We start from the raw sequence: 26,259 nt of genomic DNA, 5'->3' as shown, positions 1-26,259 counted from the left end.
AGGTCAGCAGAGCTGTTGTAGAGCCAGAGAAACCAGGTCAGCAGAGCAGCTTTAGAGCCATAGAACCAGGTCAGCAGAGCTGCTTTAGAGCAAGAGAACTAGGTCAGCAGAGCTGTTGTAGAGCCAGAGAAACCAGGTCAGCAGAGCTTCTTTTGAGGGAGATAACCAGTTCAGCAGAGCTGCTCTAGAGCCAGAGAACCAGGTCAGCAGAGCTGCTGTATAGCCAGAGAAACCAGGCTAGTAGAGCTGCTTTAGAGCAAGAGAACGAGGTCAGTAGAGCTGCTTTAGAGGGAGAGAACCAGGTCAGCAGAGCTGCTCTAGGGGGAGAGAACCAGGTCAGCTGAGCTGCTTTAGAGGGAGAGAACTAAGTCCACAGAGCTGCTTTTGAGCCATAGAACCTGGTCAGCAGAGCTGCTTTAGAGGCAGAGAACCAGGTCAGCAGAGCTGCTCTAGAGCCTAAGAACCAGGTCAGCAGAGCTGCTCTAGAGCCAGAGAACCAGGTCAGCAGAGCTGCTGTAGAGCCAGAGAAACCAGGTCAGGCGAGCTGCTCTAGAGCCTAAGAACCAGGCCAGAAGAGCTGCTTTAGAGCAAGAGAACCAGGTCAGCAGTGCTGCTTTAGAGGGAGAGAACCAGGTCAGCAGAGCTGCTTTGGAGCCAATGGAGTAGGTCAGCAGAGCTGCTCTAGAGCCAGAGAACCAGGTCAGCAGAACTGCTTTAGAGCCATAGAACCAGGTCAGCAGAGCTGCTTTAGAGCAAGAGAACCAGGTCAGCAGAGCTGTTGTAGAGCCAGAGAAACCAGGTCAGCAGAGCTGCTTTAGAGGGAGAGAACCAGGTCAGCAGAGCTGCTTTAGAGCCAGAGAACCAGGTCAGCAGAGCTGCTCTAGAGCCAGAGAGCGAAGTCAGCAGAGCTACTTTAGAGCAATGAATCTGGTCAGCAGAGCTGCTTTAGAGCCAGAGAACCAGGTCAGCAGAGCTGCTCTACAGCGTAAGAACCAGGTCAGCAGAGCTGCTCTAGAGCCAGAGAACCAGGTCAGCAGACCTGCTGTAGAGCCAGAGAAACCAGGTCAGCAGAGCTTCTTTTGAGGGAGAGAACCAGTTCAGCAGAGCTGCTTTAGAGCAAGTGAACCAGGTCAGCAGAGTTGCTCTAGAGCCAGAGAACCAGGTCAGCAGAGCTGCTGTAGAGCCAGAGAAACCAGGCCAGTAGAGCTGCTTTAGAGCAAGAGAACCAGGTCAGTACAGCTGCTTTAGAGGGAGAGAACCAGGTCAGCAGAGCCGCTCTAGAGGGAGAGAACCAGGTCAGAAGAGCTGCTCTAGAGCCAGAGAACCATGTCAGCAGAGCTGCTTTAGAGCCATAGAACCTGGTCAGCAGAACTGCTTTAGAGCCAGAGAACCAGGTCAGCAGAGCTGCTCTAGAGCCAGAGAACCAGGTCAGCAGAACTGCTTTAGAGCCATAGAACCGGGTCAGCAGAGCTGCTTTAGAGCCAGAGAACCAGGCCAGCAGAGCTGCTCTAGAGCCAGAGAACCAGGTCAGCAGTGCTGCTTTAGAGGGAGAGAACCAGGTCAGCAGAGCTGCTTTGGAGCCATAGAACCAGGTCAGCAGATCTGCTTTAGAGGGAGAGAACCAGGTTAGCAGAGCTGTTTAGAGCCAGAGAACCAGGTCAGCAGAGTTGCTCTGGAGCCAAGGGACTAGTTCAGCAGAGCTGCTCTAGAGCCAGAGAACCTGGTCAGCAGAACTGCTTTAGAGCCATAGCACCGGGTCAGCAGAGCTGCTTTAGAGCCAGAGAACCAGGTCAGCAGAGCTGTTGTAGAGCCAGAGAACCAGGTCAGCAGAGCTGCTCTAGACCCTAAGAATTAGGTCCGCAGAGCTGCTCTAGAGCTAGAGAACCAGGTCAGCAGAGCTGCTGTAGAGCCAGAGAAACCAGGTCAGCAGAGCTGCTTTAGAGGGAGAGAACTAGGTCAGCAGAGCTGCTTTAGAGGGAGAGAAACCAGGTCAGCAGAGCTGCTTTAGAGGGAGAGAACTAGGTCAGCAGAGCTGCTTTAGAGGGAGAGAACTAGGTCAGCAGAGCTGCTTTAGAGGCAGAAAACCAGGTCAGCAGAGCTGCTCTAGAGCCAGAGAACCAAGTCAGCAGAGCTGCTCTATCGCCATAGAACCAGGTCAGCAGAGCTGCTTTAGAGCCATAGACCCAGGTCAGCGGTGCTGCTTTAGTGGGAGAGAACCAGGTCAGCAGAGCTGCTTTGGAGCCAATGGACTAGGTCAGCATAGCTGCTCTAGAGCCAGAGAACCAGGTCAGCAGAACTGCTTTAGAGCCATAGAACCAGGTCAGCAGAGCTGCTTTAGAGCAAGAGAACCAGGTCAGCAGAGCTGTTGTAGAGCCAGAGAAACCAGGTCAGCAGAGCTGCTTTAGAGGGAGAGAACCAGGTCAGCAGAGCTGCTTTAGAACCAGAGAACCAGGTCAGCAGAGCTGTTATAGAGCTAGAGAACCAAGTCAGCAGAGCTGCTCTATAGCCATAGAACCAGGTCAGCAGAGCTGCTTTAGAGCAAGAGAACCAGGTCAGCGGTGCTGCTTTAGAGGGAGAGAACCAGGTCAGCAGAGCTGCTTTGGAGCCAGAAAACCAGGTCAGCAGAGCTGCTCTACAGCGTAAGAACCAGGTCAGCAGAGCTGCTCTAGAGCCAGAGAACCAGGTCAGCAGAGCTGTTCTAGAAGGAGAGAACCAGGTCAGCAGAGCTGCTCTAGAGCCAAGGGACCAGGTCAGCAGAGCTGCTGTAGAGCCAGAGAAACCAGGTCAGCAGAGCTGCTTTGGAGGCAGAGAACCAGGTCAGCAGAGCTGCTCTAGAGCCTAAGAACCAGGTCAGCAGAGCTGCTCTAGAGCCAGAGAACCAGGTCAGCAGAGCTGCTCTAGAGCCTAAGAACCCCGCCAGCAGAGCTGCTCTGGAGCCTGAGAAACAGGTCAGCAGAGCTGCTGTAGAGCCAGAGAAACCAAGTCAGTAGAGCTGCTTTAGAGGGAGAGAACCAGGTCAGCAGAGCTGCTCTAGAGGGAGAGAACCAGGTCAGCAGAGCTGCTCTAGAGCCAGAGAACCATGTCAGCAGAACTGCTTAGGAGCCATAGAACTGGGTGAGTAGAGTTGCTTTAGAGCCTGAGAACCAGGTCAGCAGAGCTGTTGTAGAGCCAGAGAGCCAGATCAGCAGAGCTGCTCTGTAGCCTAAGAACTAGGTCAGCAGAGCTGCTCTAGAGCCAGAGAGCCAGGTCAGCAGACCTGCTGTAGAGCCAGAGAAACCAGGTCAGCAGAGCTGCGTTAGAGGGAGAGAACCAGGTCAGCAGAGCTGCTTTAGAGCCAGAGAACCAGGTCAGCAGAGTTGCTCTAGAGCCAGAGAACCAGGTCAGCAGAGCTGCTGTAGAGCCAGAGAAAACAGACCAGTAGAGCTGCTTTAGAGAAAGAGAACCAGGTCAGCACAGCTGCTTCAGAGGGAGAGAACCATGTCAGCAGAGCTGCTCTGGAGCCAAGGGACTAGTTCAGCAGAGCTGCTCTAGAGCCAGAGAACCAGGTCAGCAGAACTGCTTTGGAGCCATAGCACCGGGTCAGCAGAGCTGCTTTAGAGCCAGAGAACCAGGTCAGGAGAGCTGTTGTAGAGCCAGAGAACCAGGTCAGCAGAGCTGCTCTAGAGCCAGAGAACCTTGTCAGCAGAGCTGCTTTAGAGCCATAGAACCGGGTCAGCAGAACTTTTTTAGAGCCAGAGAAACCAGGTCAGCAGAGCTGCTTTAGAGGAAGAGAACCAGGCCAGCAGAGCTGCTTTAGAACTTGAGAACCAGGTCAGCAGAGCTGCTTTATAGGCAGAGAACCAGGTCAGCAGAGCTGCTCTAGAGCTAGAGAACCAAGTCAGCAGAGCTGCTATATCTCCATAGAACCAGGTCAGCAGAGCTGCTTTAGAGCCATAGAACCAGGTCAGCGGTGCTGCTTTAGTGGGAGAGAACCACGTCAGCAGAGCTGCTTTGGAGCCAATGGACTAGGTCAGCATAGCTGCTCTAGAGCCAGAGAACCAGGTCAGCAGAACTGCTTTAGAGCCATAGAACCAGGTCAGCAGAGCTGCTTTAGAGCAAGAGAACAAGGTCAGCAGAGCTGTTGTAGAGCCAGAGAAACCAGGTCAGCAGAGCTGCTTTAGAGGGAGAGAACCAGGTCAGCAAAGCTGCTTTAGAGCCAGAGAACCAGGTCAGCAGAGCTGCTCTAGAGCTAGAGAACCAAGTCAGCAGAGCTGCTCTATAGCCATAGAACCAGGTCAGCAGAGCTGCTTTAGAGCAAGAGAACCAGTTCAGCGGTGCTGCTTTATAGGGAGAGAACCAGGTCAGCAGAGCTGCTTTGGAGCCAATGGACTAGGTCAGCAGAGCTGCTCTAGAGCCAGAGAACCAGGTCAGCAGAACTGCTTTAGAGCCATAGAACCAGGTCAGCAGAGCTGCTTTGGAGCAAGAGAACCAGGTCAGCAGAGCTGTTGTAGAGCCAGAGAAACCAGGTCAGCAGAGCTGCTTTAGAGGGAGAGAACCAGGTCAGCAGAGCTGCTTTAGAGCCAGAGAACCAGGTCAGTAGAGCTGCTCCAGAGCCAGAGAACGAAGTCAGCAGAGCTACTTTAGAGCCATAGAACCAGGTCAGCAGAGCTGCTCTACAGCGTAAGAACCAGGTCATCAGAGCTGCTGTAGAGCCAGAGAACCAGGTCAGCAGACCTACTGTAGAGCCAGAGAAACCAGGTCAGCAGAGCTTCTTTTGAGGGAGAGAACCAGTTCAGCAGAGCTGCTCTAGAGCCAGAGAACCAGGTCAGCAGAGCTGCTCTAGAGCCTAAGAACCAGGTCAGCAGAGCTGCTCTAGAGCCAGAGAACTAGGTCAGCAGAGCTGCTGTAGAGCCAGAGAAACCAGGCTAGTAGAGCTGCTTTAGAGCAAGAGAACCAGGTCAGTAGAGCTGCTTTAGAGGGAGAGAACCAGGTCAGCAGTGCTGCTTTAGAGGGAGAGAACCAGGTCAGCAGAGCTGCTTTGGAGCCAATGGAGTAGGTCAGCAGAGCTGCTCTAGAGCCAGAGAACCAGGTCAGCAGAACTGCTTTAGAGCCATAGAACCAGGTCAGCAGAGCTGCTTTAGAGCAAGAGAACCAAGTCAGCAGAGCTGTTGTAGAGCCAGAGAAACCAGGTCAGCAGAGCTGCTTTAGAGGGAGAGAACCAGGTCAGCAGAGCTGCTTTAGAGCCAGAGAACCAGGTCAGCAGAGCTGCTCTAGAGCCAGAGAGCGAAGTCAGCAGAGCTACTTTAGAGCAATGAATATGGTCAGCAGAGCTGCTTTAGAGCCAGAGAACCAGGTCAGCAGAGCTGCTCTACAGCGTAAGAACCAGGTCAGCAGAGCTGCTCTAGAGCCAGAGAACCAGGTCAGCAGACCTGCTGTAGAGCAAGAGAAACCTGGTCAGCAGAGCTTCTTTTGAGGGAGAGAACCAGTTCCGCAGAGCTGCTTTACAGCAAGTGAACCAGGTCAGCAGAGTTGCTCTAGAGCCAGAGAACCAGGTCAGCAGAGCTGCTGTAGAGCCAGAGAAACCAGGCCAGTAGAGCTGCTTTAGAGCAAGAGAACCAGGTCAGTACAGCTGCTTTAGAGGGAGAGAACCAGGTCAGCAGAGCTGCTCTAGAGAGAGAGAACCAGGTCAGCAGAGCTGCTCTAGAGCCAGAGAACCATGTCAGCAGAGCTGCTTTAGAGCCATAGAACCTGGTCAGCAGAATTGCTTTAGAGCCAGAGAACCGGGTCAGCAGAGGTGTTGTAGAGCCAGAGAACCTTGTCAGCAGAGCTGCTTTAGAGCCATAGAACCGGGTCAGCAGAACTGCTTGAGAGCCAGAGAAACCAGGTCAGCAGAGCTGCTTTAGAGGGGGAGAACCAGGCCAGCAGAGCTGCTTTAGAGGGAGAGAACCAGGTCAGCAGAGCTGCTCTAGAGGGAGAGAACCATGTCAGCAGAACTGCTTAAGAGCCATAGAACCTGGTCAGCAGAGCTGCTTTAGAGGCAGAGAACCAGGTCAGCTGAGCTGCTCTAGAGCCTAAGAACCAGGTCAGCAAAGCTGCTTTAGAGCAAGAGAACCAGGTCAGCGGTGCTGCTTTAGAGGGAGAGAACCAGGTCAGCTGAGCTGCTTTGGAGCCAATGGACTAGGTCAGCAGAGCTGCTCTAGAGCCAGAGAAACCAGGTCAGCAGAGCTGCTTTAGAGGGAGAGAACCAGGTCAGCAGAGCTGCTTTAGAGCAAGAGAACCAGGTCAGCAGAGCTGCTCCAGAGCCAGAGAACGAAGTCAGCAGAGCTACTTTAGAGCCATAGAACCAGGTCAGCAGAGCTGCTCTACAGCGTAACAACCAGGTCAGCAGAGCTGCTCTAGAGCCAGAGAACCAGGTCAGCAGACCTACTGTAGAGCCAGAGAAACCAGGTCAGCAGAGCTTCTTTTGAGGGAGAGAACCAGTTCAGCAGAGCTGCTCTAGAGCCAGAGAACCAGGTCAGCAGAGCTGCTGTATAGCCAGAGAAACCAGGCTAGTAGAGCTGCTTTAGAGCAAGAGAACCAGGTCAGTAGAGCTGCTTTAGAGGGAGAGAACCAGGTCAGCAGAGCTGCTCTAGAGGGAGAGAACCAGGTCAGCAGAGCTGCTTTAGAGGGAGAGAACTAAGTCAGCAGAGCTGCTTTAGAGCCATAGAAACTGGTCAGCAGAGCTGCTTTAGAGGCAGAGAACCAGGTCAGCAGAGCTGCTCTAGAGCCTAAGAACCAGGTCAGCAGAGCTGCTCTAGAGCCAGAGAACTAGGTCAGCAGAGCTGCTGTAGAGCCAGAGAAACCAGGTCAGCAGAGCTGCTCTAGAGCCTAAGAACCATGCCAGTAGAGCTGCTTTAGAACAAGAGAACCAGGTCAGCAGTGCTGCTTTAGAGGGAGAGAACCAGGTCAGCAGAGCTGCTTTGGAGCCAATGGAGTAGGTCAGCAGAGCTGCTCTAGAGCCAGAGAACCAGGTCAGCAGAACTGCTTTAGAGCCATAGAACCAGGTCAGCAGAGCTGCTTTAGAGCAAGAGAACCAAGTCAGCAGAGCTGTTGTAGAGCCAGAGAAACCAGGTCAGCAGAGCTGCTTTAGAGGGAGAGAACCAGGTCAGCAGAGCTGCTTTAGAGCCAGAGAACCAGGTCAGCAGAGCTGCTATAGAGCCAGAGAGCGAAGTCAGCAGAGCTACTTTAGAGCAATGAATATGGTCAGCAGAGCTGCTTTAGAGCCAGAGAACCAGGTCAGCAGAGCTGCTCTACAGCGTAAGAACCAGGTCAGCAGAGCTGCTCTAGAGCCAGAGAACCAGGTCAGCAGACCTGCTGTAGAGCAAGAGAAACCTGGTCAGCAGAGCTTCTTTTGAGGGAGAGAACCAGTTCAGCAGAGCTGCTTTACAGCAAGTGAACCAGGTCAGCAGAGTTGCTCTAGAGCCAGAGAACCAGGTCAGCAGAGCTGCTGTAGAGCCAGAGAAACCAGGCCAGTAGAGCTGCTTTAGAGCAAGAGAACCAGGTCAGTACAGCTGCTTTAGAGGGAGAGAACCAGGTCAGCAGAGCTGCTCTAGAGAGAGAGAACCAGGTCAGCAGAGCTGCTCTAGAGCCAGAGAACCATGTCAGCAGAGCTGCTTTAGAGCCATAGAACCTGGTCAGCAGAACTGCTTTAGAGCCAGAGAACCGGGTCAGCAGAGGTGTTGTAGAGCCAGAGAACCTTGTCAGCAGAGCTGCTTTAGAGCCATAGAACCGGGTCAGCAGAACTGCTTGAGAGCCAGAGAAACCAGGTCAGCAGAGCTGCTTTAGAGGGGGAGAACCAGGCCAGCAGAGCTGCTTTAGAGGGAGAGAACCAGGTCAGCAGAGCTGCTCTAGAGGGAGAGAACCATGTCAGCAGAACTGCTTAAGAGCCATAGAACTGGGTCAGTAGAGCTGCTTTAGAGCCTGAGAACCAGGTCAGCAGAGCTGTTGTAGAGCCAGAGAGCCAGATCAGCAGAGCTGTTCTGTAGCCTAAGAACTAGGTCAGCAGAGCTGCTCTAGAGCCAGAGAGCCAGGTCAGCAGACCTGCTGTAGAGCCAGAGAAACCAGGTCAGCAGATCTGCTTTAGAGGGAGAGAACCAGGTCAGCAGAGCTGCTTTAGAGCCAGAGAACCAGGTCAGCAGAGTTGCTCTAGAGCTAGAGAACCAGGTCAGCAGAGCTGTTTAGAACCAGAGAAACGGGACCAGTAGTGCTGCTTTAGAGCAAGAGAACCAGGTCAGCAGAGCTGCTTTAGAGGGAGAGAACCAGGTCAGCAGAGCTGCTCTGGAGCCAAGGGACTAGTTCAGCAGAGCTGCTCTAGAGCCAGATAACCAGGTCAGCAGAACTGCTTTAGAGCCATAGCACCGGGTCAGCAGAGCTGCTTTAGAGCCAGAGAACCAGGTCAGCAGAGCTGTTGTAGAGCCAGAGAACCAGGTCAGCAGAGCTGCTCTAGACCCTAAGAATTAGGTCCGCAGAGCTGCTCTAGACCTAGAGAACCAGGTCAGCAGAGCTGCTGTAGATCCAGAGAAACCAGGTCAGCAGAGCTGCTTTAGAGGGAGAGAACCAGGTCAGCAGAGCTGCTTTAGAGGGAGAGAACCAGGCCAGCAGAGCTGCTTTAGAACTTGAGAACCAGGTCAGCAGAGCTGCTTTAGAGGCAGAGAACCAGGTCAGCAGAGCTGCTCTAGAGCTAGAGAACCAAGTCAGCAGAGCCGCTCTATCGCCATAGAACCAGGTCAGCAGAGCTGCTTTTGAGCCATAGAACCAGGTCAGCGGTGCTGCTTTAGTGGGAGAGAACCAGGTCAGCAGAGGTGCTTTGGAGCCAATGGACTAGGTCAGCATAGCTGCTCTAGAGCCAGAGAACCAGGTCAGCAGAACTGCTTTAGAGCCATAGAACCAGGTCAGCAGAGCTGCTTTAGAGCAAGAGAACCAGATCAGCAGAGCTGTTGTAGAGCCAGAGAAACCAGGTCAGCAGAGCTGCTTTAGAGGGAGAGAACCAGGTCAGCAGAGCTGCTTTAGAGCCAGAGAACCAGGTCAGCAGAGCTGCTCTATAGCCATAGAACCAGGTCAGCAAAGCTGCTTTAGAGCAAGAGAACCAGGTCAGCGGTGCTGCTTTAGAGGGAGAGAACCAGGTCAGCTGAGCTGCTTTGGAGCCAATGGACTAGGTCAGCAGAGCTGCTCTAGAGCCAGAGAAACCAGGTCAGCAGAGCTGCTTTAGAGGGAGAGAACCAGGTCAGCAGAGCTGCTTTAGAGCCAGAGAACCAGGTCAGCAGAGCTGCTCCAGAGCCAGAGAACGAAGTCAGCAGAGCTACTTTAGAGCCATAGAACCAGGTCAGCAGAGCTGCTCTACAGCGTAACAACCAGGTCAGCAGAGCTGCTCTAGAGCCAGAGAACCAGGTCAGCAGACCTACTGTAGAGCCAGAGAAACCAGGTCAACCAAGCTTCTTTTGAGGGAGAGAACCAGTTCAGCAGAGCTGCTCTAGAGCCAGAGAACCAGGTCAGCAGAGCTGCTGTATAGCCAGAGAAACCAGGCTAGTAGAGCTGCTTTAGAGCAAGAGAACGAGGTCAGTAGAGCTGCTTTAGAGGGAGAGAACCAGGTCAGCAGAGCTGCTCTAGAGGGAGAGAACCAGGTCAGCAGAGCTGCTCCAGAGCCAGAGAACGAAGTCAGCAGAGCTACTTTAGAGCCATAGAACCAGGTCAGCAGAGCTGCTCTACAGCGTAACAACCAGGTCAGCAGAGCTGCTCTAGAGCCAGAGAACCAGGTCAGCAGACCTACTGTAGAGCCAGAGAAACCAGGTCAACCAAGCTTCTTTTGAGGGAGAGAACCAGTTCAGCAGAGCTGCTCTAGAGCCAGAGAACCAGGTCAGCAGAGCTGCTGTATAGCCAGAGAAACCAGGCTAGTAGAGCTGCTTTAGAGCAAGAGAACGAGGTCAGTAGAGCTGCTTTAGAGGGAGAGAACCAGGTCAGCAGAGCTGCTCTAGAGGGAGAGAACCAGGTCAGCAGAGCTGCTTTAGAGGGAGAGAACCAGGTCAGCAGAGCTGCTCTAGAGCCTAAGAACCAGGTCAGCAGAGCTGCTCTAGAGCCAGAGAACCAGGTCAGCAGAGCTGCTGTAGAGCCAGAGAAACCAGGTCAGCAGAGCTGCTCTAGAGCCTAAGAACCAGGCCAGTAGAGCTGCTTTAGAGCAAGAGAACCAGGTCAGCAGAGCTGCTTTAGAGGCAGAGAACCAGGTCAGCAGAGCTGCTCTAGAGCCTAAGAACCAGGTCAGCAGAGCTGCTCTAGAGCCAGAGAACCAGGTCAGCAGAGCTGCTGTAGAGCCAGAGAAACGAGGTCAGCAGAGCTGCTCTAGAGCCTAAGAACCAGGCCAGGAGAGCTGCTTTAGAGCAAGAGAACCAGGTCAGCAGTACTGCTTTAGAGGGAGAGAACCAGGTCAGCAGAGCTGCTTTGGAGCCAATGGAGTAGGTCAGCAGAGCTGCTCTAGAGCCAGAGAACCAGGTCAGCAGAACTGCTTTAGAGCCATAGAACCAGGGCCGCAGAGCTGCTTTAGAGCAAGAGAACCAGGTCAGCAGAGCGCTTGTAGAGCCAGAGAAACCAGGTCAGCAGAGCTGCTTTAGAGGGAGAGAACCAGGTCAGCAGAGCTGCTTTAGAGCCAGAGAACCAGGTCAGCAGAGCTGCTCTAGAGCCAGAGAGCGAAGGCAGCAGAGCTACTTTAGAGCAATGAATCTGGTCAGCAGAGCTGCTTTAGAGCCAGAGAACCAGGTTAGCAGAGCTGCTCTACAGCGTAAGAACCAGGTCAGCAGAGCTGCTCTAGAGCCAGAGAACCAGGTCAGCAGAGCTTCTTTTGAGGGAGAGAACCAGTTCAGCAGAGCTGCTTTAGTGCAAGTGAACCAGGTCAGCAGAGTTGCTCTAGAGCCAGAGAACCAGGTCAGCAGAGCTGCTGTAGAGCCAGAGAAACCAGGCCAGTAGAGCTGCTTTAGAGCAAGAGAACAAGGTCAGTACAGCTGCTTTAGAGGGAGAGAACCAGGTCAGCAGAGCTGCTCTAGAGGGAGAGAACCAGGTCAGAAGAGCTGCTCTAAAGCCAGAGAACCATGTCAGCAGAGCTGCTTTAGAGCCATAGAACCTGGTCAGCAGAACTGCTTTAGAGCCAGAGAACCAGGTCAGCAGAGCTGCTCTAGAGCCAGAGAACCAGGTCAGCAGAACTGCTTTAGAGCCATAGAACCGGGTCAGCAGAACTGCTTTAGAGCCAGAGAACCAGGCCAGCAGAGCTGCTCTAGAGCCAGAGAACCAGGTCAGCAGTGCTGCTTTAGAGGGAGAGAACCAGGTCAGCAGAGCTGCTTTGGAGCCATAGAACCAGGTCAGCAGATCTGCTTTAGAGGGAGAGAACCAGGTCAGCAGAGCTGTTTAGAGCCAGAGAACTAGGTCAGCAGAGTTGCTCTGGAGCCAAGGTACTAGTTCAGCAGAGCTGCTCTAGAGCCAGAGAACCAGGTCAGCAGAACTGCTTTAGAGCCATAGCACCGGGTCAGCAGAGCTGCTTTAGAGCCAGAGAACCAGGTCAGCAGAGCTGTTGTAGAGCCAGAGAACCAGGTCAGCAGAGCTGCTCTAGAGCCTAAGAACCAGGCCGGTAGAGCTGCTTTAGAGCAAGAGAACCAGGTCAGCAGAGCTGCTTTAGAGGCAGAGAACCAGGTCAGCAGAGCTGCTCTAGAGCCTAAGAACCAGGTCAGCAGAGCTGCTCTAGAGCCAGAGAACCAGGTCAGCAGAGCTGCTGTAGAGCCAGAGAAACCAGGTCAGCAGAGCTGCTCTAGAGCCTAAGAACCAGGCCAGAAGAGCTGCTTTAGAGCAAGAGAACCAGGTCAGCAGAGCTGCTTTAGAGGCAGAGAACCAGGTCAGCAGAGCTGCTCTAGAGCCTAAGAACCAGGTCAGCAGAGCTGCTCTAGAGCCAGAGAACCAGGTCAGCAGAGCTGCTGTAGAGCCAGAGAAACGAGGTCAGCAGAGCTGCTCTAGAGCCTAAGAACCAGGCCAGTAGAGCTGCTTTAGAGCAAGAGAACCAGGTCAGCAGTGCTGCTTTAGAGGGAGAGAACCAGGTCAGCAGAGCTGCTTTGGAGCCAATGGAGTAGGTCAGCAGAGCTGCTCTAGAGCCAGAGAACCAGGTCAGCAGAACTGCTTTAGAGCCATAGAACCAGGGCCGCAGAGCTGCTTTAGAGCAAGAGAACCAGGTCAGCAGAGCGCTTGTAGAGCCAGAGAAACCAGGTCAGCAGAGCTGCTTTAGAGGGAGAGAACCAGGTCAGCAGAGCTGCTTTAGAGCCAGAGAACCAGGTCAGCAGAGCTGCTCTAGAGCCAGAGAGCGAAGGCAGCAGAGCTACTTTAGAGCAATGAATCTGGTAAGCAGAGATGCTTTAGAGCCAGAGAACCAGGTCAGCAGAGCTACTCTACAGCGTAAGAACCAGGTCAGCAGAGCTGCTCTAGAGCCAGAGAACCAGGTCAGCAGAGCTTCTTTTGAGGGAGAGAACCAGTTCAGCAGAGCTGCTTTAGAGCAAGTGAACCAGGTCAGCAGAGTTGCTCTAGAGCCAGAGAACCAGGTCAGCAGAGCTGCTGTAGAGCCAGAGAAACCAGGCCAGTAGAGCTGCTTTAGAGCAAGAGAACAAGGTCAGTACAGCTGCTTTAGAGGGAGAGAACCAGGTCAGCAGAGCTGCTCTAGAGGGAGAGAACCAGGTCAGAAGAGCTGCTCTAGAGCCAGAGAACCATGTCAGCAGAGCTGCTTTAGAGCCATAGAACCTGGTCAGCAGAACTGCTTTAGAGCCAGAGAACCAGGTCAGCAGAGCTGCTCTAGAGCCAGAGAACCAGGTCAGCAGAACTGCTTTAGAGCCATAGAACCGGGTCAGCAGAGCTGCTTTAAAGCCAGAGAACCAGGCCAGCAGAGCTGCTCTAGAGCCAGAGAACCAGGTCAGCAGTGCTGCTTTAGAGGGAGAGAACCAGGTCAGCAGAGCTGCTTTGGAGCCATAGAACCAGGTCAGCAGATCTGCTTTAGAGGGAGAGAACCAGGTCAGCAGAGCTGTTTAGAGCCAGAGAACTAGGTCAGCAGAGTTGCTCTGGAGCCAAGGTACTAGTTCAGCAGAGCTGCTCTAGAGCCAGAGAACCAGGTCAGCAGAACTGCTTTAGAGCCATAGCACCGGGTCAGCAGAGCTGCTTTAGAGCCAGAGAACCAGGTCAGCAGAGCTGTTGTAGAGCCAGAGAACCAGGTCAGCAGAGCTGCTCTAGACCCTAAGAATTAGGTCCGCAGAGCTGCTCTAGAGCTAGAGAACCAGGTCAGCAGAGCTGCTGTAGAGCCAGAGAAACCAGGTCAGCAGAGCTGCTTTAGAGGGAGAGAACTAGGTCAGCAGAGCTGCTTTAGAGGGATAGAACCAGGCCAGCAGAGCTGCTTTAGAACTTGAGAATCAGGCCAGCAGAGCTGCTTTAGAGGCAGAGAACCAGGTCAGCAGAGCTGCTCTAGAGCCAGAGAACCAAGTCAGCAGAGCTGCTCTATCGCCATAGAACCAGGTCAGCAGAGCTGCTTTAGAGCCATAGACCCAGGTCAGCGGTGCTGCTTTAGTGGGAGAGAACCAGGTCAGCAGAGCTGCTTTGGAGCCAATGGACTAGGTCAGCATAGCTGCTCTAGAGCCAGAGAACCAGGTCAGCAGAACTGCTTTAGAGCCATAGAACCAGGTCAGCAGAGCTGCTTTAGAGCAAGAGAACCAGGTCAGCAGAGCTGTTGTAGAGCCAGAGAAACCAGGTCAGCAGAGCTGCTTTAGAGGGAGAGAACCAGGTCAGCAGAGCTGCTTTAGAGCCAGAGAACCAGGTCAGCAGAGCTGCTCTAGAGATAGAGAACCAAGTCAGCAGAGCTGCTCTATAGCCATAGAACCAGGTCAGCAGAGCTGCTTTAGGGCAAGAGAACCAGGTCAGCGGTGCTGCTTTAGAGGGAGAGAACCAGGTCAGCAGAGCTGCTTTGGAGCCAATGGACTAGGTCAGCAGAGCTGCACTAGAGCCAGAGAACCAGGTCAGCAGAACTGCTTTAGAGCCATAGAACCAGGTCAGCAGAGCTGCTCTAGAGCCAGAGAACCAGGTCAGCAGAACTGCTTTAGAGCCATAGAACCAGGTCAGCAGAGCTGCTTTAGAGCAAGAGAACCAGGTCAGCAGAGCTGCTCTAGAGCGAGAGAACCAAGTCAGCAGAGCTGCTCTATCGCCATAGAACCAGGTCAGCAGAGCTGCTTTAGCGCCATAGAACCAGGTCAGCGGTGCTGCTTTAGTGGGAGAGAACCAGGTCAGCAGAGCTGCTTTGGAGCCAATGGATTAGGTCAGCATAGCTGCTCTAGAGCCAGAGAACGAGGTCAGCAGAACTGCTTTAGAGCCATAGAACCAGGTCAGCAGAGCTGCTTTAGAGCAAGAGAACCAGGTCAGCAGAGCTGTTGTAGAGCCAGAGAAACCAGGTCAGCAGAGCTGCTTTAGAGGGAGAGAACCAGGTCAGCAAAGCTGCTTTAGAGCCAGAGAACCAGGTCAGCAGAGCTGCTCTAGAGCTAGAGAACCAAGTCAGCAGAGCTGCTCTATCGCCATAGAACCAGCTCAGCAGAGCTGCTTTAGAGCCATAGAACCAGGTCAGCGGTGCTGCTTTAGTGGGAGAGAACCAGGTCAGCAGAGCTGCTTTGGAGCCAATGGACTAGGTCAGCATAGCTGCTCTAGAGCCAGAGAACCAGGTCAGCAGAACTGCTTTAGAGCCATAGAACCAGGTCAGCAGAGCTGCTTTAGAGCAAGAGAACCAGGTCAGCAGAGCTGTTGTAGAGCCAGGGAAACCAGGTCAGCAGAGCTGCTTTAGAGGGAGAGAACCAGGTCAGCAAACCTGCTTTAGAGCCAGAGAACCAGGTCAGCAGAGCTGCTCTAGAGCTAGAGAACCAAGTCAGCAGAGCTGCTCTATAGCCATAAAACCACGTCAGCTGAGCTGCTTTAGAGCAAGAGAACCAGGTCAGCGGTGCTGCTTTAAAGGGAGAGAACCAGGTCAGCAGAGCTGCTTTGGAGCCAATGGACTAGGTCAGCAGAGCTGCTCTAGAGCCAGAGAACCAGGTCAGCAGAACTGCTTTAGAGCCATAGAACCAGGTCAGCAGAGCTGCTTTGGAGCAAGAGAACCAGGTCTGCAGAGCTGTTGTAGAGCCAGAGAAACCAGGTCAGCAGAGCTGCTTTAGAGGGAGAGAACCAGGTCAGCAGAGCTGCTTTAGAGCCAGAGAACCAGGTCATCAGAGCTGCTCCAGAGCCAGAGAACGAAGTCAGCAGAGCTACTTTAGAGCCAGAGAACCAGGTCAGCAGAGTTGCTCTGGAGCCAAGGGACTAGTTCAGCAGAGCTGCTCTAGAGCCAGAGAACCAGGTCAGCAGAACTGCTTTAGAGCCATAGCACTGAGTCAGCAGAGCTGCTTTAGAGCCAGAGAACCAGGTCAGCAGAGCTGTTGTAGAGCCAGAGAACCAGGTCAGCAGAGCTGCTCTAGACCCTAAGAATTAGGTCCGCAGAGCTGCTCTAGAGCTAGAGAACCAGGTCAGCAGAGCTGCTGTAGAGCCAGAGAAACCAGGTCAGCAGAGCTGCTTTAGAGGGAGAGAACTAGGTCAGCAGAGCTGCTTTAGAGGGAGAGAACCAGGCCAGCAGAGCTGCTTTAGAACTTGAGAATCAGGTCAGCAGAGCTACTTTAGAGGCAGAGAACCAGGTCAGCAGAGCTGCTCTAGAGCCAGAGAACCAAGTCAGCAGAGCTGCTCTATCGCCATAGAACCAGGTCAGCAGAGCTGCTTTAGAGCCATAGACCCAGGTCAGCGGTGCTGCTTTAGTGGGAGAGAACCAGGTAAGCAGAGCTGCTTTGGAGCCAATGGACTAGGTCAGCATAGCTGCTCTAGAGCCAGAGAACCAGGTCAGCAGAACTGCTTTAGAGCCATAGAACCAGGTCAGCAGAGCTGCTTTAGAGCAAGAGAACCAGGTCAGCAGAGCTGTTGTAGAGCCAGAGAAACCAGGTCAGCAGAGCTGCTTTAGAGGGAGAGAACCAGGTCAGCAGAGCTGCTTTAGAGCCAGAGAACCAGGTCAGCAGAGCTGCTCTAGAGCTAGAGAACCAAGTCAGCAGAGCTGCTCTATAGCCATAGAACCAGGTCAGCAGAGCTGCTTTAGAGCAAGAGAACCAGGTCAGCGGTGCTGCTTTAGAGGGAGAGAACCAGGTCAGCTGAGCTGCTTTGGAGCCAATGGACTAGGTCAGCAGAGCTGCTCTAGAGCCAGAGAACCAGGTCAGCAGAACTGCTTTAGAGCCATAGAACCAGGTCAGCAGAGCTGCTCTAGAGCCAGAGAACCAGGTCAGCAGAACTGCTTTAGAGCCATAGAACCAGGTCAGCAGAGCTGCTTTAGAGCAAGAGAACCAGGTCAGCAGAGCTGCTCTAGAGCTAGAGAACCAAGTCAGCAGAGCTGCTCTATCGCTATAGAACCAGGTCAGCAGAGCTGCTTTAGAGCCATAGAACCAGGTCCGCGGTGCTGCTTTAGTGGGAGAGAACCAGGTCAGCAGAGCTGCTTTGGAGCCAATGGAGTAGGTCAGCATAGCTGCTCTAGAGCCAGAGAACCAGGTCAGCAGAACTGCTTTAGAGCCATAGAACCAGGTCAGCAGAGCTGCTTTAGAGCAAGAGAACCAGGTCAGCAGAGCTGTTGTAGAGCCAGAGAAACCAGGTCAGCAGAGCTGCTTTAGAGGGAGAGAACCAGGTCAGCAAAGCTGCTTTAGAGCCAGAGAACCAGGTCAGCAGAGCTGCTCTAGAGCTAGAGAACCAAGTCAGCAGAGCTGCTCTATCGCCATAGAACCAGGTCAGCAGAGCTGCTTTAGAGCCATAGAACCAGGTCAGCGGTGCTGCTTTAGTGGGAGAGAACCAGGTCAGCAGAGCTGCTTTGGAGCCAATGGACTAGGTCAGCATAGCTGCTCTAGAGCCAGAGAACCAGGTCAGCAGAACTGCTTTAGAGCCATAGAACCAGGTCAGCAGAGCTGCTTTAGAGCAAGAGAACCAGGTCAGCAGAGCTGTTGTAGAGCCAGGGAAACCAGGTCAGCAGAGCTGCTTTAGAGGGAGAGAACCAGGTCAGCAGAGCTGCTTTAGAGCCAGAGAACCAGGTCAGCAGAGCTGCTCCAGAGCCAGAGAACGAAGTCAGCAGAGCTACTTTAGAGCCATAGAACCAGGTCAGCAGAGCTGCTCTACAGCGTAAGAACCAGGTCAGCAGAGCTGCTCTAGAGCCAGAGAACCAGGTCAGCAGACCTACTGTAGAGCCATAGAAACCAGGTCAGCAGAGCTTCTTTTGAGGGAGAGAACCAGTTCAGCAGAGCTGTTCTAGAGCCAAAGAACCAGGTCAGCAGAGCTGCTGTATAGCCAGAGAAACCAGGCTAGTAGAGCTGCTTTAGAGCAAGAGAACCAAGTCAGTAGAGTTGCTTTAGAGGGAGAGAACCAGGTCAGCAGAGCTGCTCTAGAGGGAGAGAACCAGGTCAGCAGAGCTGATTTAGAGGGAGAGAACTAAGTCAGCAGAGCTGCTTTAGAGCCATAGAACCTGGTCAGCAGAGCTGCTTTAGAGGCAGAGAACCAGGTCAGCAGAGCTGCTCTAGAGCCTAAGAACCAGGTCAGCAGAGCTGCTCTAGAGCCAGAGAACTAGGTCAACAGAGCTGCTGTAGAGCCAGAGAAACCAGGTCAGCAGAGCTGCTCTAGAGGGAGAGAACCAGGTCAGCAGAGCTGCTTTAGAGCCAGAGAACCAGGTCAGCAGAGCTGCTCTAGAGCCAAAGAGTGAAGTCAGCAGAGCTACTTTAGAGCAATAAATCTGGTCAGCAGAGCTGCTTTAGAGCCAGAGAACCAGGTCAGCAGAGCTGCTCTACAGCGTAAGAACCAGGTCAGCAGAGCTGCTTTAGAGGGAGAGAACCAGGTCAGCAGAGCTGCTTTGGAGCCATTGGAGTAGGTCAGCAGAGCTGCTCTAGAGCCAGAGAACCAGGTCAGCAGAACTGCTTTAGAGCCATAGAACCAGGTCAGCAGAGCTGCTTTAGAGCAAGAGAACCAGGTCAGCAGAGCTGTTGTAGAGCCAGAGAAACCAGGTCAGCAGAGCTGCTTTAGAGGGAGAGAACCAGGTCAGCAGAGCTGCTTTGGAGCCATTGGAGTAGGTCAGCAGAGCTGCTCTAGAGCCAGAGAACCAGGTCAGCAGAACTGCTTTAGAGCCATAGAACCAGGTCAGCAGAGCTGCTTTAGAGCAAGAGAACCAAGTCAGCAGAGCTGCTTTAGAACAAGAGAACCAGGTCAGCAGTGCTGCTTTAGAGGGAGAGAACCAGGTCAGCAGAGCTGCTTTGGAGCCATTGGAGTAGGTCAACAGAGCTGCTCTAGAGCCAGAGAACCAGGTCAGCAGAACTGCTTTAGAGCCATAGAACCAGGTCAGCAGAGCTGCTTTAGAGCAAGAGAACCAGGTCAGCAGAGCTGTTGTAGAGCCAGAGAAACCAGGTCAGCAGAGCTGCTTTAGAGGGAGAGAACCAGGTCAGCAGAGCTGCTTTAGAGCCAGAGAACCAGGTCAGCAGAGCTGCTCTAGAGCCAAAGAGCGAAGTCAGCAGAGCTACTTTAGAGCAATGAATCTGGTCAGCAGAGCTGCTTTAGAGCCAGAGAACCAGGTCAGCAGAGCTGCTCTACAGCGTAAGGAACCAGGTCAGCAGAGCTGCTCTAGAGCCAGAGAACCAGGTCAGCAGACCTGCTGTAGAGCCAGAGAAACCAGGTCAGCAGAGCTTCTTTTGAGGGAGAGAACCAGTTCAGCAGAGCTGCTTTAGAGCAAGTGAACCAGGTCAGCAGAGTTGCTCTAGAGCCAGAGAACCAGGTCAGCAGAGCTGCTGTAGAGCCAGAGAAACCAGGCCAGTAGAGCTGCTTTAGAGCAAGAGAACCAGGTCAGTACAGCTGCTTTAGAGGGAGAGAACCAGGTCAGCAGAGCTGCTCTAGAGGGAGAGAACCAGGTCAGCAGAGCTGCTCTAGAGCCAGAGAACCATGTCAGCAGAGCTGCTTTAGAGCCATAGAACCTGGTCAGCAGAACTGCTTTAGAGCCAGAGAACCAGGTCAGCAGTGGTGTTGTAGAGCCAGAGAACCTTGTCAGCAGAGCTGCTTTAGAGCCATAGAACCGGGTCAGCAGAACTGCTTGAGAGCCAGAGAAACCAGGTCAGCAGAGTTGCTTTAGAGGGGGAGAACCAGGCCAGCAGAGCTGCTTTGGAGCCATTGGAGTAGGTCAGCAGAGCTGCTCTAGAGCCAGAGAACCAGGTCAGCAGAACTGCTTTAGAGCCATAGAACCAGGTCAGCAGAGCTGCTTTAGAGCAAGAGAACCAGGTCAGCAGAGCTGCTTTAGAACAAGAGAACCAGGTCAGCAGTGCTGCTTTAGAGGGAGAGAACCAGGTCAGCAGAGCTGCTTTGGAGCCATTGGAGTAGGTCAACAGAGCTGCTCTAGAGCCAGAGAACCAGGTCAGCAGAACTGCTTTAGAGGGAGAGAACCAGGTCAGCAGAGCTGCTTTAGAGCCAGAGAACCAGGTCAGCAGAGCTGCTCTAGAGCCAAAGAGCGAAGTCAGCAGAGCTACTTTAGAGCAATGAATCTGGTCAGCAGAGCTGCTTTAGAGCCAGAGAACCAGGTCAGCAGAGCTGCTCTACAGCGTAAGGAACCAGGTCAGCAGAGCTGCTCTAGAGCCAGAGAACCAGGTCAGCAGACCTGCTGTAGAGCCAGAGAAACCAGGTCAGCAGAGCTTCTTTTGAGGGAGAGAACCAGTTCAGCAGAGCTGCTTTAGAGCAAGTGAACCAGGTCAGCAGAGTTGCTCTAGAGCCAGAGAACCAGGTCAGCAGAGCTGCTGTAGAGCCAGAGAAACCAGGCCAGTAGAGCTGCTTTAGAGCAAGAGAACCAGGTCAGTACAGCTGCTTTAGAGGGAGAGAACCAGGTCAGCAGAGCTGCTCTAGAGGGAGAGAACCAGGTCAGCAGAGCTGCTCTAGAGCCAGAGAACCATGTCAGCAGAGCTGCTTTAGAGCCATAGAACCTGGTCAGCAGAACTGCTTTAGAGCCAGAGAACCAGGTCAGCAGTGGTGTTGTAGAGCCAGAGAACCTTGTCAGCAGAGCTGCTTTAGAGCCATAGAACCGGGTCAGCAGAACTGCTTGAGAGCCAGAGAAACCAGGTCAGCAGAGTTGCTTTAGAGGGGGAGAACCAGGCCAGCAGAGCTGCTTTGGAGCCATTGGAGTAGGTCAGCAGAGCTGCTCTAGAGCCAGAGAACCAGGTCAGCAGAACTGCTTTAGAGCCATAGAACCAGGTCAGCAGAGCTGCTTTAGAGCAAGAGAACCAGGTCAGCAGAGCTGCTTTAGAACAAGAGAACCAGGTCAGCAGTGCTGCTTTAGAGGGAGAGAACCAGGTCAGCAGAGCTGCTTTGGAGCCATTGGAGTAGGTCAACAGAGCTGCTCTAGAGCCAGAGAACCAGGTCAGCAGAACTGCTTTAGAGCCATAGAACCAGGTCAGCAGAGCTGCTTTAGAGCAAGAGAACCAGGTCAGCAGAGCTGTTGTAGAGCCAGAGAAACCAGGTCAGCAGAGCTGCTTTAGAGGGAGAGAACCAGGTCAGCAGAGCTGCTTTAGAGCCAGAGAACCAGGTCAGCAGAGCTGCTCTAGAGCCAAAGAGCGAAGTCAGCAGAGCTACTTTAGAGCAATGAATCTGGTCAGCAGAGCTGCTTTAGAGCCAGAGAACCAGGTCAGCAGAGCTGCTCTACAGCGTAAGGAACCAGGTCAGCAGAGCTGCTCTAGAGCCAGAGAACCAGGTCAGCAGACCTGCTGTAGAGCCAGAGAAACCAGGTCAGCAGAGCTTCTTTTGAGGGAGAGAACCAGTTCAGCAGAGCTGCTTTAGAGCAAGTGAACCAGGTCAGCAGAGTTGCTCTAGAGCCAGAGAACCAGGTCAGCAGAGCTGCTGTAGAGCCAGAGAAACCAGGCCAGTAGAGCTGCTTTAGAGCAAGAGAACCAGGTCAGTACAGCTGCTTTAGAGGGAGAGAACCAGGTCAGCAGAGCTGCTCTAGAGGGAGAGAACCAGGTCAGCAGAGCTGCTCTAGAGCCAGAGAACCATGTCAGCAGAGCTGCTTTAGAGCCATAGAACCTGGTCAGCAGAACTGCTTTAGAGCCAGAGAACCAGGTCAGCAGTGGTGTTGTAGAGCCAGAGAACCTTGTCAGCAGAGCTGCTTTAGAGCCATAGAACCGGGTCAGCAGAACTGCTTGAGAGCCAGAGAAACCAGGTCAGCAGAGTTGCTTTAGAGGGGGAGAACCAGGCCAGCAGAGCTGCTTTAGAGGGAGAGAACCAGGTCAGCAGAGCTGCTTTAGAGGGAGAGAACCAGGTCAGCAGAGCTGCTTTAGAGCCAGAGAACCAGGTCAGCAGAGCTGCTCCAGAGCCAGAGAACGAAGTCAGCAGAGCTACTTTAGAGCCATAGAACCAGGTCAGCAGAGCTGCTCTACAGCGTAAGAACCAGGTCAGCAGAGCTGCTCTAGAGCCAGAGAACCAGGTCAGCAGACCTACTGTAGAGCCATAGAAACCAGGTCAGCAGAGCTTCTTTTGAGGGAGAGAACCAGTTCAGCAGAGCTGCTCTAGAGCCAAAGAACCAGGTCAGCAGAGCTGCTGTATAGCCAGAGAAACCAGGCTAGTAGAGCTGCTTTAGAGCAAGAGAACCAAGTCAGTAGAGCTGCTTTAGAGGGAGAGAACCAGGTCAGCAGAGCTGCTCTAGAGGGAGAGAACCAGGTCAGCAGAGCTGATTTAGAGGGAGAGAACTAAGTCAGCAGAGCTGCTTTAGAGCCATAGAACCTGGTCAGCAGAGCTGCTTTAGAGGCAGAGAACCAGGTCAGCAGAGCTGCTCTAGAGCCTAAGAACCAGGTCAGCAGAGCTGCTCTAGAGCCAGAGAACTAGGTCAGCAGAGCTGCTGTAGAGCCAGAGAAACCAGGTCAGCAGAGCTGCTCTAGAGGGAGAGAACCAGGTCAGCAGAGCTGCTTTAGAGCCAGAGAACCAGGTCAGCAGAGCTGCTCTAGAGCCAAAGAGTGAAGTCAGCAGAGCTACTTTAGAGCAATAAATCTGGTCAGCAGAGCTGCTTTAGAGCCAGAGAACCAGGTCAGCAGAGCTGCTCTACAGCGTAAGAACCAGGTCAGCAGAGCTGCTTTAGAGGGAGAGAACCAGGTCAGCAGAGCTGCTTTGGAGCCATTGGAGTAGGTCAGCAGAGCTGCTCTAGAGCCAGAGAACCAGGTCAGCAGAACTGCTTTAGAGCCATAGAACCAGGTCAGCAGAGCTGCTTTAGAGCAAGAGAACCAGGTCAGCAGAGCTGTTGTAGAGCCAGAGAAACCAGGTCAGCAGAGCTGCTTTAGAGGGAGAGAACCAGGTCAGCAGAGCTGCTTTGGAGCCATTGGAGTAGGTCAGCAGAGCTGCTCTAGAGCCACAGAACCAGGTCAGCAGAACTGCTTTAGAGCCATAGAACCAGGTCAGCAGAGCTGCTTTAGAGCAAGAGAACCAGGTCAGCAGAGCTGCTTTAGAACAAGAGAACCAGGTCAGCAGTGCTGCTTTAGAGGGAGAAAACCAGGTCAGCAGAGCTGCTTTGGAGCCATTGGAGTAGGTCAACAGAGCTGCTCTAGAGCCAGAGAACCAGGTCAGCAGAACTGCTTTAGAGCCATAGAACCAGGTCAGCAGAGCTGCTTTAGAGCAAGAGAACCAGGTCAGCAGAGCTGTTGTAGAGCCAGAGAAACCAGGTCAGCAGAGCTGCTTTAGAGGGAGAGAACCAGGTCAGCAGAGCTGCTTTAGAGCCAGAGAACCAGGTCAGCAGAGCTGCTCTAGAGCCAAAGAGCGAAGTCAGCAGAGCTACTTTAGAGCAATGAATCTGGTCAGCAGAGCTGCTTTAGAGCCAGAGAACCAGGTCAGCAGAGCTGCTCTACAGCGTAAGGAACCAGGTCAGCAGAGCTGCTCTAGAGCCAGAGAACCAGGTCAGCAGACCTGCTGTAGAGCCAGAGAAACCAGGTCAGCAGAGCTTCTTTTGAGGGAGAGAACCAGTTCAGCAGAGCTGCTTTAGAGCAAGTGAACCAGGTCAGCAGAGTTGCTCTAGAGCCAGAGAACCAGGTCAGCAGAGCTGCTGTAGAGCCAGAGAAACCAGGCCAGTAGAGCTGCTTTAGAGCAAGAGAACCAGGTCAGTACAGCTGCTTTAGAGGGAGAGAACCAGGTCAGCAGAGCTGCTCTAGAGGGAGAGAACCAGGTCAGCAGAGCTGCTCTAGAGCCAGAGAACCATGTCAGCAGAGCTGCTTTAGAGCCATAGAACCTGGTCAGCAGAACTGCTTTAGAGCCAGAGAACCAGGTCAGCAGTGGTGTTGTAGAGCCAGAGAACCTTGTCAGCAGAGCTGCTTTAGAGCCATAGAACCGGGTCAGCAGAACTGCTTGAGAGCCAGAGAAACCAGGTCAGCAGAGTTGCTTTAGAGGGGGAGAACCAGGCCAGCAGAGCTGCTTTAGAGGGAGAGAACCAGGTCAGCAGAGCTGCTCTAGAGGGAGAGAACAATGTCAGCAGAACTGCTTAAGAGCCATAGAACTGGGTCAGTAGAGCTGCTTTAGAGCCTGAGAACCAGGTCAGCAGAGCTGTTGTAGAGCCAGAGAGCCAGATCAGCAGAGCTGCTCTGTAGCCTAAGAACTAGGTCAGCAGAGCTGCTCTAGAGCCAGAGAGCCAGGTCAGCAGACCTGCTGTAGAGCCAGAGAAACCAGGTCAGCAGATCTGCTTTAGAGGGAGAGAACCAGGTCAGCAGAGCTGCTTTAGAGCCAGAGAACCAGGTCAGCAGAGTTGCTCCAGAGCTAGAGAACCAGGTCAGCAGAGCTGCTGTAGAACCAGAGAAACCAGGCCATTAGTGCTGCTTTAGAGCAAGAGAACCAGGTCAGCAGAGCTGCTTTAGAGGGAGAGAACCAGGTCAGCAGAGCTGCTCTGGAGCCAAGGGACTAGTTCAGCAGAGCTGCTCTAGAGCCAGATAACCAGGTCAGCAGAACTGCTTTAGAGCCATAGCACCGGGTCAGCAGAGGTGCTTTAGAGCCAGAGAACCAGGTCAGCAGAGCTGTTGTAGAGCGAGAGAACCAGGTCAGCAGAGCTGCTCTAGACCCTAAGAATTAGGTCCGCAGAGCTGCTCTAGAGCTAGAGAACCAGGTCAGCAGAGCTGCTGTAGAGCCAGAGAAACCAGGTCAGCAGAGCTGCTTTAGAGGGAGAGAACCAGGTCAGCAGAGCTACTTTAGAGGGAGAGAACCAGGCCAGCAGAGCTGCTTTAGAACTTGAGAACCAGGTCAGCAGAGCTGCTTTAGAGGCAGAGAACCAGGTCAGCAGAGCTGCTCTAGAGCTAGAGAACCAAGTCAGCAGAGCTGCTCTATCGCCATAGAACAAGGTCAGCAGAGCTGCTTTAGAGATATAGAACCAGGTCAGCGGTGCTGCTTTAGTGGGAGAGAACCAGGTCAGCAGAGGTGCTTTGGAGCCAATGGACTAGGTCAGCATGGCTGCTCTAGAGCCAGAGAACCAGGTCAGCAGAACTGCTTTAGAGCCATAGAACCAGGTCAGCAGAGCTGCTTTAGAGCAAGAGAACCAGATCAGCAGAGCTGTTGCAGAGCCAGAGAAACCAGGTCAGCCGAGCTGCTTTAGAGGGAGAGAACCAGGTCAGCAGAGCTGCTTTTGAGCCAGAGAACCAGGTCAGCAGAGCTGCTCTAGAGCTAGAGAACCAAGTCAGCAGAGCTGCTCTATAGCCATAGAACCAGGTCAGCAAAGCTGCTTTAGAGCAAGAGAACCAGGTCAGCGGTGCTGCTTTAGAGGGAGAGAACCAGGTCAGCTGAGCTGCTTTGGAGCCAATGGACTAGGTCAGCAGAGCTGCTCTAGAGACAGAGAACCAAGTCAGCAGAACTGCTTTAGAGCCATAGAACCTGGTCAGCAGAGCTGCTTTAGAGCAAGAGAACCAGGTCAGCAGAGCTGCTTTAGAGGGAGATAACCAGGTCAGCAGAGCTGCTCTAGAGCTAGAGAACCAAGTCAGCAGAGCTGCTCTATCGCTATAGAACCAGGTCAGCAGAGCTGCTTCAGAGCCATAGAACCAGGTCCGCGGTGCTGCTTTAGTGGGAGAGAACCAGGTCAGCAGAGCTGCTTTGGAGCCAATGGAGTAGGTCAGCATAGCTGCTCTAGAGCCAGAGAACCAGGTCAGCAGAACTGCTTTAGAGCCATAGAACCAGGTCAGCAGAGCTGCTTTAGAGCAAGAGAACCAGGTCAGCAGAGCTGTTGTAGAGCCAGAGAAACCAGGTCAGCAGAGCTGCTTTAGAGGGAGAGAACCAGGTCAGCAAAGCTGCTTTAGAGCCAGAGAACCAGGTCAGCAGAGCTGCTCTAGAGCTAGAGAACCAAGTCAGCAGAGCTGCTCTATCGCCATAGAACCAGGTCAGCAGAGCTGCTTTAGAGCCATAGAACCAGGTCAGCGGTGCTGCTTTAGTGGGAGAGAACCAGGTCAGCAGAGCTGCTTTGGAGCCAATGGACTAGGTCAGCATAGCTGCTCTAGAGCCAGAGAACCAGGTCAGCAGAACTGCTTTAGAGCCATAGAACCAGGTCAGCAGAGCTGCTTTAGAGCAAGAGAACCAGGTCAGCAGAGCTGTTGTAGAGCCAGGGAAACCAGGTCAGCAGAGCTGCTTTAGAGGGAGAGAACCAGGTCAGCAGAGCTGCTTTAGAGCCAGAGAACCAGGTCAGCAGAGCTGCTCCAGAGCCAGAGAACGAAGTCAGCAGAGCTACTTTAGAGCCATAGAACCAGGTCAGCAGAGCTGCTCTACAGCGTAAGAACCAGGTCAGCAGAGCTGCTCTAGAGCCAGAGAACCAGGTCAGCAGACCTACTGTAGAGCCATAGAAACCAGGTCAGCAGAGCTTCTTTTGAGGGAGAGAACCAGTTCAGCAGAGCTGCTCTAGAGCCAAAGAACCAGGTCAGCAGAGCTGCTGTATAGCCAGAGAAACCAGGCTAGTAGAGCTGCTTTAGAGCAAGAGAACCAAGTCAGTAGAGCTGCTTTAGAGGGAGAGAACCAGGTCAGCAGAGCTGCTCTAGAGGGAGAGAACCAGGTCAGCAGAGCTGATTTAGAGGGAGAGAACTAAGTCAGCAGAGCTGCTTTAGAGCCATAGAACCTGGTCAGCAGAGCTGCTTTAGAGGCAGAGAACCAGGTCAGCAGAGCTGCTCTAGAGCCTAAGAACCAGGTCAGCAGAGC

This window comes from Triturus cristatus, chromosome 1_1, assembly GCF_964204655.1.
Source record: "Triturus cristatus chromosome 1_1, aTriCri1.1, whole genome shotgun sequence".
NCBI classification, from domain to species: domain Eukaryota; kingdom Metazoa; phylum Chordata; class Amphibia; order Caudata; family Salamandridae; genus Triturus; species Triturus cristatus.
The sequence above is the reverse complement of the archived record's forward strand: the minus strand, read 5'-3'. Positions refer to the sequence as shown.